This window comes from Charadrius vociferus, unplaced genomic scaffold (genome assembly GCF_000708025.1).
Source record: "Charadrius vociferus isolate BGI_N301 unplaced genomic scaffold, ASM70802v2 scaffold213, whole genome shotgun sequence".
NCBI lineage: Eukaryota > Metazoa > Chordata > Aves > Charadriiformes > Charadriidae > Charadrius > Charadrius vociferus.
Window position 1 is genome coordinate 1691974 of NW_009647828.1, and position 12308 is coordinate 1704281.

Sequence of the window (12308 nt, forward strand, 5' to 3'; positions counted from 1 at the left end):
CCCCAGCATCCCACCAGGAGGGATGCTCTGCAAGGCTGGAAGGTCCCCCCCAGCCCCAGCATCCCACCAGGAGGGATGCTCTGCAAGGCTGGAAGGTCCCCCCCAGCCCCAGCATCCCACCAGGAGGGATGCTCTGCAAGGCTGGCAGGTCTCCTTTCTCGCCCCTCACCCAGGGCTTCCAGCAAGCACCCTTCCCAAGCCAACTCTGGTGTTCCCGTCCTGCCCATCCAGCTCAGGTGTCCTGCCAGGGCTGCAAGCATGGGCTGCCCCTCACTTGCAAAAGCAGAAGGGACAACCAGCGTCTTGCATCCAGGGACAGCGTGTGATCGGCAGCTCCGTGCCTGTGACTTAACCCTGCCGCAATACTCGGAAATAACAGCTTGTGATTAAAACGTATAGGCACATATTTCTGGCTAATTTAAACAGGGTTGTTTTTTTTTTCCCACTGATAAAAGCAGATCCTGTTTACACTGGTTTCCTCCCAGTGACCCCACTCTCCTGCCTCCATACATTGTGATGGGGACTGACCCCAGTGTTGAGCAGGGGCTCTCCCTCGGCTCCTTTCTGCTGTACACAGGAAATATTTCCTTGGAGTGTGTTTATCCATGATTTTTCAACTTTTCTTTCTTAAAAAAAAATACTTTAAAGGGCAGTCCAAGTGGACGGTGAGGCGATTTAACTGTTGCTCTGTCAGAGCATGCGAGATCTGTTGATTCATTGGATCTGAGAGTGGACAAAAAAAAGATAACAGTACATTTATTCCGTTATTTTCCTTGACAATCATTGCAGGAAATTATTTATTTTTGATCTTTCTTATTTCTTTCATGCACTTTTCTCTTCCTTAAGATTTTGCCCTCCTTCCTAGGGTATTTGACCCTGCTGGGAACAAGCACAGTAGAGCAACTGGAAAACACAAGCAAATAGAAACAAATACTGTACAAGAAAAATGTTCAAAAGGCTGGTTTTGCTTAAAAAAATCCACCCAACAAACCCTTTAATTCTTTTTAATGTGAATTAAAAAAAAAAAAAAAAAAAGCCCGAGCACCCAACACTTGAGGTCAAATTACTCATTTTCCTTATGTTTTGATGAAAACATGTTAACCACCAAAATGAAGTGCTGGGATGCTAAACTCAGCATGGGATGATCTCAACCCATGGAATTTTGTAGCTGTATCTTTGCAGCTACACAGATTGCTGTCTAGATAAATATATCTCATCTAATCTATCCAGTGACATACAGAGATAAAGAAAACATGTGCCTTTCTCCAAAGTTAAGACTGGACTGAGCTTCTCATGTGCAGTGGGATTTTAACCACCTTTTTGATCAGAAAAGAGAGGTTTCTCCCAAATGACGTGATAGCAAATGCTGTTAGGGTGAAGATGGCATCTACCCTGCTTCTTGCCCTCCTTGGGTGAACTCTCCTCCTCTCCTGATCTCTCCACTCTCAGGAAGCCAAACACAAGTTGGCCGTGTTGCTGAGAGGCGGGAGGTGGCGTGGACGAGAGGGTTTGAATGGGATGCAGGGGTGAGATAGCTGGGCTGAAGGTGCACCTTTTGGTGGGGTTAAGGCTGGGGCTCCCACCTCGTGTGCTGCTCAGGACTGATGGGCCTGCCCCAACCATGCATAAAACCTTTGGGGTTGCACTGATGTCTTTCCCCTCCTGACTAGGGCAGGGAGAGACTACATCCTGTGCCATCACCGCAGCTCAGCAAGCAAACGTCAACTTATTAAGATCCAGTTACCTTATTGCTTTCCATCTGTCTCCTTGATTCAGTCTAAACCAGGGCTATTATGGTTGATTTGAGCTAATGAGGAACAGGTTTATACTAACGCACTTAAATCCAAATAAAAGTGCTTGGGTAGGTCTGCATGGAAGAACTGAAGGGCTTGAAGTAAACACACATGGAGATCTGCAAGCGCCTGGGACCTTGCCAATATGTTGGGCTTGAACTGGAAGGAGGTACAGATCCTTCCTCTCTTGATGTGTTACATCTCTTTCCTCCCTCTTATTTTTACCCTTTTTTACCCTTTTGGGGCAGAGTTTATCCTAGGACTTGGGTAGTGCCATATAGCAGTGTGAACACGGCTTTTTAAATAAAAAGAAAGGCACGTACACCTGATGAAAAGTGTTTGTCACACTGTAATTACATTACACCCGAGTCTTGAAAAGGAAAGGCAAATTTTCGGTGAAAAAAAACCCCACAGCTTAAAGGACATCGATCAACATTTGCATGTACTCCAGGTTTATACAAGGCACACCATGGAGAGTCATGTCCTGGGTGCACCCTCGCTCTGCAAAGCTGCAGTGCAGCTTCCTGCAGCATCTCCCAGGTCCAGAGCCGGGAGAGGTGGATCTTGCTCACATTCGATGCAGAATAGTGCTGAAATGATAATATTTAAGTGATTGTAAAGACAGGCTTGCCTTGCTATGGGCAGGTGATTCAACAGTCCTCTGGGAAGATGAGATCAGTCTTTGCTGCATGTCCCTCTGAGGCTCTATCCAGCTGGAGGTCAGTTAGCTCTGCTGGCTCCTATGTCCAGCTGACCCCTGGTCTTCAAGAGTATTAAAAATGGGCTAGAAGTGATGCAAACCTGTCCTTTGCAGCACCCAACATGGGGCTCTGGAGAAATTCCAGATAAGGACAGTAACTGGGAGAGGTAACGGGCAAAACATGGACTGGACATTGTCAGAGAACATTTGTGGGGAATTTTAATTATGGTTAAGGATGGGGGGTGTGTGAATTGTCCACCTTTGTTGGTGTTATGATGATATTATTTTGACTTTGGTGTAGGGAGTTCTATTTTTTTTGTTGATATATGTGAAGTTTGTGAAGATCATGTGATGAATGTATCTTTTAATGGTAGTGTTGTATTGTTGCAATTTTATTTGGAGTCTATGAAAAATCAGGCAACACTTTGAATGTTTATGTCTTAATTAATGAGGTGAGAAGGATAAAGAGAGGAAACAGCGTATATTAGCTGACTGATAAAGGTTGGGGAAAAGAAAGTCAGCTAATCCTCTTGTGACATCTACCTAAAATTGCCCAGACATGTATTATATCTTCCCTTTCCCCTTGCCTTCCCGGTCCCCCGAACTATCTCAGCCACTATCACATCAACACCGTTACTGCATTTACTATGTTTGCCAGTTTTCTGCTTTGCGTGTGAACGTGTCTGCTTTGGGTTTGGTTTGGTTTTTAACTGTTTGCTACCCTACTGGTGGCCATCAGTGGTCCCCAGATGACACGTGGGAGGGTCAGTGGTGAACTGAGCCAAGCCCCTTTACTGAAGATGGAGTTGCCTCTTCCAGAGCCACCCTTCATGGTGGCTTTCTCCTCTTACAGTGGACCGCAATGCCTCCCCATCCTCTCTGGTAGAAAGTTTCCCCTGGTCTAGCCAAAACTTTCTTTGCTGTTATTTCATGGCTTGTTGCCAGCTAGCACGGAGAGTAATTTATTACCTTCCTCTTATGGGTTTTAATTTTATTTTGGGGCAGCTGAATAGAAAAAGGCAAAATAAAGGGAAAAAGGAAAAAAAAAAAAAAGAAGGAAAGGAAAAAGGTTACCAAGCACATTAACTCCTTATTTCTGACCACTGTCTTAGTGCAATAAAGGTGCTTTTAGAGAGCCTGGCTGTGGTTAACAGCAAAGACTCTCAGGAGCAGAAATTATTTTGACTTACTGGGTGTAAGAGCTGACACAGCAAGGGGGGGCATGAGGCTGAAGCTAACGTGAGCCCCCCAAACACAAAATGAGAGGTGGCATAAAACGAGGTGGCAGAGCATCTTTCAGGCCATCAGGAATCAGTGCCTTATCAACATTGTCCTGGTTTGAGGTAAAACAGAGCCAATTTTGTTCAGTAACTTCGCTTCTTAGCTGGGCCTCTTTTAATGACTGAAATTAACAGCATATTGTGCAGATAATGTTCACTCTCTCAGAGTGATAAGACCAATTGTTTAGAGCTGATGCCCAGGCATGGGATGCAGAGAGGACCTTGCTTATACTTATTGCTATAACACCCAAGGCCAACCAACTTTGTTATTTGCCTCATTGGAGGGTCGGAAGCGGAAAAGCGCAGTGGGGTCCCACCTGAGGGGAGGAGCGGACAGGACAGGTGACCCAAAACTGACCAACAGGTTATTCCATCCCATCTGCCTCATGCTCAGTATAAAAGCTGAGGGATCAAAGGGTCAGTGCTCTTCCTTCAATGGCGGACGCCTGCGGAGGGCCCTGTCTTTTACTCTGCCTTTGATCCCGATCCTGAATGCAGATCCAGAATCCAGTTCCCGTCCATCACTGAGTCCAGCCTGGGACTGCCCCAGTGCCAGTCGGTGTCGTGATTGTCATCTCAGGAGCTTGATACGGTTCTGTATATATTTCATTATTTCTTTTTATTTTATTATTAATATTTCATTAAAGTAGTTTAGTTCTTTCTAAACTCATAAGTCTCTTTTTCCCTCCTCTGCCCTTCTCTTTGAAGAGGAGTAGAGGGGAGCATCTGTCAGTCCCCTCTGGGGTCCCTCAGGTCCCCATTAGCCGATTTGGCCTAAACCACGACAGACATGGATGGACTATGGGCATTTCAGGAGGAGCAAACCTCCACCCCAAATCTCAGATACAGCCTAATACGCTGGACAGGAGCCAAGGAAAGACGCCAGATATTTTGTGGTCGAGGAGAACAGCTCTGAGTGCCATGCTGACATCTGGGCAGCCAAGGCAGGTGGGATGGGTAGATAGAACAAGCAGATAAGTGTGGTTTATAGGGCTGGTGGATGTTTGTTACTTCAGTGGGAATGTTGATGTGTTCAAAATGAAACATTCCTCAGGGATGTTCTTTTTTTGTCTTTGCTCTGTTGAAAGCTATATAGTAAAATACTTCAATACCAAACAAAATGTTTTAGAACCACATTTCAAAACATTTTTTTCAGGGGGGAATGTGCAAAACACAAGGCAAATTACTTCAGAAATTACTAAGAGAATTAGCAATTAGCAGAACAATTGCTAATGAAGATGTAAAAAGAGCAGTCACTGATGTATAGAATAAAATAAATAATAATATAAATCACAGCATAACTAAATATTTAAATAAAAATGCTATGAAAGGTCAAAATTGCAACAAAGGAGTTTGCCATTATCACAGAAAAATATTTTTGTTGGCAGTTTTGTTTCTTTGAGAAATTTCACTTCTCCCAAATGTCAGCATTTATTTGCCATTCCTGTATTTTTTTCCTACCAGTTAGAAATTCAGACCATTGGCTGCCTCAAATGGTTATTATAGTATGGTTAGAACCCTGAACCAAAGCCCCTCTGATTTGTGAAAGTCTGCTTTTCATAGTTGACTCTTGTTTACAAACAGAAGTCCTGAGAAGCAGCTTTTGGAAAAGGATACGAAAGTAGGACTTGGCCCACAAAGAGAAGTTGTCATGATGTCGTTCCATTCCAGCAACCATAAAATAACCATAAAACTTGAGAAAGTCGTTGTCCCAACAGCTGCTGTTTAAATAAACAGAGGGTATAGGAGTTGGATAGAAAAATGGAGTTGTCGGCAGCACTAGGAGGAGGGGAGGGTTAGCAGAGAGAATCCTGGGCTTGAGGACCTCCCTTTGGCAATCAGGAGCAGGGGGCACTTGCAGGGCATGAGACCACATGGTGTCTGGCATGGTGAATGCATGGGAAGGCACCTCCGAGCTTGGTCCTGCTATAGACCTGTACCTGTGTCATCCTGGAAACGAGGGCACGATAGGATGTGGGCAAAGGGGATGGCAGCGCAGGAGGGGGGAGAAAGTGGTGTGGCCACAAGGAGAGAAGCACACAGGGCAGAGGGTGGCACTGGGTGGCCATGGGGTTGCTCTCTTGGCAGAGGTGGGGCAAAAGGGTGAGTTGACCTATGTGTGTTAGTCCAGGCCAGGAGCGTGCTTTAGAAGGAAGGTAATGGTCTTGATTCCAGTAAAGCCCAACAGCCTAAAACCTTTTGGTAAATCAGTTTGCATGATGCATAAATACAAGTATGAATACACATACAAATACAAATACAAATATAAATAAATATATACTATTTCTATAAATTCAAGTTACATTATAATTTGTCTCAGTATCTTGTTTGCTTTCTTAATTGAACACAGGGACCTCCCAGGCTTCCACCCCTGAATTTAGCACAAGTAAATACAGACAAATACAAAAATACATGGCGTGAAAATGTGTGGCATAGGCTCAGGCTAAAATTAAACTCTGCAAACTAGGTACTGTTCCGCAACCTTGCCTTCAGTTAGAAATAACCAGAGTTACTTTAGCAGCTATCTCGTGACAGATTGAAAAGATTTGGGTTCAAAGTGTGTAAGTTTTGTTTATTTTTTTCTAAACCACCTAAAATATTAGAGGATGAGGAACAAAAGCTGAAATCATTCATTTCTGTGTCATTAAGCAAGTTCACCCCCTGACTGGGTTCCTCACCTCATGTCCACCTCCAGGTAGGAATCAAATAAATGTGTGCTTGAAGCCAGCTACCTGTGGGCAAGGACACATGGCGTAGGTACAGCCATGACCTGAGGGTGGCTCACTGTGAAAACTTCACCTTGAAGAAAATCTCCCTCGAATTCATATCTCCAGTTGCCAGCTTTGTTTATCTCCTATTTGCTGGTGGTGTTTTTTCTGTTTCCTTTCCAATTTAATGCTGTGCATATTACAGAGACCAAATTTTAAACCGTGGAAGTTGAGCTTGTACTTAGGTAAAAGCACACGAGTGTCTTGTCTCCATGAAATATTTGCAAAACAAAGGGAGTGTGGGGAAAAAGAAAACCCCATGCATCAGTCCTTTTCTTGCTTTTAATGCCAACGGCGAGTGGCAATGTCTAACTGAGGCTCGTTCCTGTAGTTTCTCTCGGTACAAATAAGGGCATTTACCAGCCCTCTGGGAACAAAGGTGCTGACACCTTTTCACCCACAGAAAGAATGGCACCATCTTGCTTTACATCTTCTGAGAAATTTGCCCCAATATGCCACGATGCTGTCCAGCTGGCTTTCTTCTTCATCCAGCTCAGACAAAATCCCTCCTGACAAAGGTTTGTCTGGCCAGCTCTGGTGACGCGCAACACCAGCCAGCCTGGGCTGTGCTTGCTTACCCACTGCTCATGATCCAAACGTGGCTGTTTCAGGAACTACAGTGCTACCTGGGAGTGTGCAAAGGCTGGACTGAGCTCGGCCACCTCTCTGCTTCAAAATCTTTTGGTCTATAGCATGGGCATTTAGGGTCTGAGTTACATCTCTTCTGTATGCCTCACGTTTTCTTTCTGTTAAATGTAATCCGTTGTAAAATTGAAGCCTAGGGCAGCACTGAGAGCAGGAGGAGGACATCTCCTCATCCCTGTTTCAACACCTCATTGATCAGCTTAACCTTCCCTGACCTCCCCATGAAAGGTCAGAAATGCACCTCTGGGTCTTTTTGCTTGAAGCCTCATGTGGTTCAGCTCGACTCCTGCCAATCCCCCCATTAAACCAAGAAAGAGAGTCCCCATGAGCGACGCTAACCCAACAGTTTCCTAGTCTGGCAACATTATTTCCAATAAAAATTTCCACACATGTACAAACGTCCAAAGTTATTAAAAGAAGAGGAGAACAATATCTCTAGCTGCTGGTCCAAGTGTTGCAATCTGATGCAGCCTGCAGAGTTAGAAGTGCTAATGAATTTAGCAACAGGCGTAGCAATGGGCCTCTAAAAGCATTAGCCAGATGTTTGCTTTTAGCCTGATATGTGTCAAATAGGCTTGTTCTCTTCCCCCTGACTCTAAAGTGACTGCATGACTGCATTTTGATTTAGAGGCCGGAAAGGAACATCAGCTTTGTCTTGTCTAGTAAAAGCGAGAACACATTGCTGATAGCTCTCTTCTTCGGAGGTGAACTAGCTCAGAGTAGCCCCATTAAGGCCGGTTTTGCTAAAGGAATGACCTTACTGCAATGGCTAGGCTATTTGGATAGCAGCATCAGTTTCTTATTACTTGCTCCCAAATGATTCCATGGTGCTTTGTCATTGCAGCCAGCGAACTTGGCCTTCCAGGGCAGGGCTTTCTGTCAGCAAGCACAGCCAGGTTGGAGAACGGGCAGTGATAGATAAAAATATGTCTAGGACTCTAGAGCTTGAAATAGCAGCTTCTTTGGGAGCATATGCAGATGAATATGCATATGCATTACCAGGTGAATGCTATCCAAGGATGTAACGCATATGATGCCCTTGCCAGGCTTAAAAGGAGATGCCCTTGCAAGACTTAAATGAGATGCCTTGAATCAGACTGCCCTGTTGTCCACTGTAAGGATATCTCTTCAGATGGGAAATGGTACAGAGCCACAGTTCCCCTGTTTCTGCAAATGACCTTCTGTAGGGTTTGGAAATCTTCCATGTGGTTCCCAAAGTGGAAGTTCAGCAACCTTCCTCGTGGCTGTGAGACCTGGCTGCTGTAGAGAAGGGGAGGTAGCCATCTTGTCTTCTTCTGTGCCTCTCCACGGTGCTTTAGACAACACTGTCAGCTGAACTTTTTACCAGGGTATTTCTGAACCTGAAGCTTTTCAAGAAACCACCTGGTAACTGTAGCATATACCCTATTTCCTGATCTTCCACGGAGGAGGGTGGGAGATCCAAACCCCAAATGTGGGATGAGATCTCTGTTCCGCCAGGTGAAGGGCTAGCCTCGTTTACTGAGCGTGTCTTTCAAATCACACATCCTGATTGGAAGGAAGAGGTTAGAGACAAATTTAAAAAATATTTTACATATCATCCCCTAGTTAAATAGAAAGAAACAAAGGTATTAACCAATATCCTTCAGGGAAAGGAGCCAAATTTTCTGTCTCCGCTGTTAGATTTCCTGGATCACCATGGTGCCTGGTGAGCCAGGCTCAGTTGCCTCACAAGACTGCAGGTTGCAAAGGCTGGGAGAGTTGAACTTCAGTCTGAGGATATCTTGGCAATGTTCAGTGTGCAAACAGCCACGGTTTTGAGAGACTGTTTTTCCTTGGGGCTATCCCGCTTACCTCCCCCCTTTTTCCTTTTTGAACGTTTCCTTGGAAGGCAGAGATTCTTTGTTGTGGAGACACTGACAGAGGGTGTGTGTCGCACAACATGCCAGCAACATGCCAGGTGTCAAAATAAATGTCTCAGGGCACTTGGTAAAGTCGTGCTTTCTCCTGGTGATAAATCCATGGGGTCTGTATGAGTTACTACCTCTCAAGAGAAATCCAGGTCTGACTTACAAGTTGGGAACAAACTCCCAGAAGGAACTATCCAAATAAATCTTTCTGATCTTGGCTGTTAGGGATCTTGAAACCTAATGAGTCAATCAGACAGAAGACATGACTCCCAAAGACTCATGGAAATTACTTTGGAGAAGACAATGAATAATCTTCTTGCGTCAGCTAGCTAAAGAGCTAAATCAGGTCAAGCAAGATCAGTCATTATTAAAACTATCATCATTATTTTTAGTAGGGACTAGAATATAAATATACAGAGAGGAAAAGAAGAAGAATACACTTCCAGATAAGTGTGTGTTATGAGCAGCTTGAGAGTCAGTGGGAGAAAACGGTACAGATTAGAGGCAGCAATCTGGAAAGTGAGGCAGAGAGAAATTAGTAAGGCCACATTAAAAATGATAGGAACCCAATGCAGATTTTTTCCAGCTCTGTTCCAGGAAGGAAACAGGATTTACTGCTTGCTGTGCAGTGTTTGGATAAAGAAGGATTCATAAAATTCAAAAATGTGTCTTTGCTGTAAAAGTTACATTGCAACACTGTTAGATAGGGGAAGCCTGGAATGGTTTTGAAGTCTGCAGCTGCTTCCAGCTTCTGGTTTGGAGCAGTGGCTGACTGCAGGCCACGATGCAGGAGCAAAAAGGAAAGTGCAATAATCTAATACAGATGTTTCAGCAGCGAGTGAATCCTTGGTTTTGACAGCAGTTCTCTGGGATTCAGGAAATTACTGTGGTTAGAGATTAATGCTTTCTACTGCTCTGCTTTCCTTCCAGGGTGAGGGAAAATAAAACACGAAAAATGAATGCAGAAGTTATTGAAAGCTGAGAGGCGGTCTTAGAGTTTGTTTCCCCCCCCTATGTTTAAAGCCATATTTGCTGGAGAAAGTGTGAGAAGCAAATGTTTGCCTTAGGTTGTATTTGTTTATGAAGAATATAACAGCCAATTGCTAGAGCCAACAAAGACCAGAACTCAAGTCCTCACCATCCAGGCGTGCCTCCTAAACCCATGTAATGGGAGTACCTTAGCACAGCAGTGAGGGGTCGAGAGAGAGAGTGAACATAGGCAAAATCAGCATGAATGCCAATAGTTTCTTGAGTGCTAGGAAAATAATTTGTCTGGGAGAGCTCTTAGCACCCATTCTGTATTTTCAGCATGACCATGTATGAAAATCCCTTTGTATAACAGTGACCCACCTCTGATCACTTCTTAATTTATGAAATAGCTGGGTGTAGTACCGTAATAGTGAGAAATTCTGGATTTTCCTGCACAATGATTACACCTGGACAGTGATGGCTGTGGCACAGCTACCACATCATGAGTATCTGAGGAAGGATATCCTCTTGGCTGCAGATTAGCTGTTAAAACAAAATGCAGCCAAAATTGACAAGATATTAATTAAAGGAGGGGAAAAGGGCTGTTAAGGATATCAAACACAAAGATATTACCTCTGTGTGTGGTTGGAGGAGGAGTAATACATCTGTATAGCCTAGACAATATATAGGTGTGTTACTGCCTACCTGCTCTGCTGTTACGCTCTTTCCTAGGCTGCTTGCTACTGTCAGAGAAAAGACTCCAGACCTTTTTCTTGTTCCAGCAAGGCCACTCTTCATGTTCATACTGGGGAAAGAGAAAGAGTGAGGCCACTATATGAGAAGATATACTAACCTTTTCCTCTAAGGCTTTCCCATGAAAACAGAATCAAGAAATAGCTGTAGAGAAACCAGAAACAGAACAACTTGCCACAGGCCAGGCAGCAGAACTCTGGTGACACTATGGCAGACTTTCGGTCTCCTGAGTTTTCAACAGATTCCATCTTCTTTTCATTGTATTGATGCAATGAAACTTAAAACATATGAAACTGTTAAAGAAGGGAGCTGACGGCATGATTTAGCGGAAAAAACCTCTTTGTGTTTGTAGTCCATGTAATTGTTTTTTAATATGTCCATAAGCATCATCTAAGTCTTTAAAAGTAACTAGCTGGATTCAGATTAAGAAAACCTCCTTGGCTTTATGGCAGCAAAACTAATTTTGGTGCTTTTTACGGGTTGCTGGAAGAGCTGAGCTGAATGAAATAGTGTGATATGTTCAGCTGAAGCAATGCCTTCAGGTGTCAGCTGCAGGGACTGCAGAAATTGCCTCCTCTAATACTAGATACCTAAATATGCAGTGAGCTCTTGGGATTATGGTAGATATTTCCATAAATACCTAGAATTTCTATAAAACAGCCCAGAGGTCAATAAAGTAAAACAAAAAAGGACCACAAAAGTTAGCAGTGGAAAAGAAAACACAGAACAATGTGACACTGCATAAATCCTTAATATTTGGATTTTCCTACAACTCAAACGCTATGTGTAAGTTTGGCATCCTTATCTCAAAGGAGATATAGGAGAACTGCAGAGGAGGGCTACAAATCCGTGCAGCTGTTTGTTAGCAACAGCTTTTCTATGAAGTCTGATTAAGTAGGTTAGGACTCCTCAATCTGGGAAAGAGATGCTCAGAGGTGAGGTTCAAAAATACAGGGGAATGGAGGTGGTGGAGAAGAACCAACTGTATCTGGTGTCTCCCAAAGTAAGAACTAGGGGACACTGTATGAAACTGGCACATGTCAAATTAAATAAAGACAAGAGGGCATGGGTGTTTATGCAACAAGCTTCCTTGCCAGAGGAAGTAGTAGTAGAGGAAATTTATATGGTTCCTGGAGAGTTTGCATAAGTATTTGAAGAAATAGATTACAAAATGAGAAAATTGCATCATATTCAGGAAATCTTCTGAGCTGGAAGTAATGGTAGACAGGTGAATGCACAAGGGAAGTGTCATGTTTTCGTGTCATATTCTGATTCTCCCATCCTCTGTACAAGGCTGACAGAGAAACGTGGGCTTGGGCTATTTTAAAGCCAGCTCCAGCAACATCACCAACAGAGAGTCCTTCCCAACCAAAGGCACAGCTTTGATGCCTCTCTGTCACATTGGAGAACCATGATGTTACCTTCAGCAGTGCCCTGTTAGGGCTGATGTGCCTCACTAACCTCTGCTGACCCATCAATCCCCTGATCTACCCCAAAGAATAGTCTAGGGA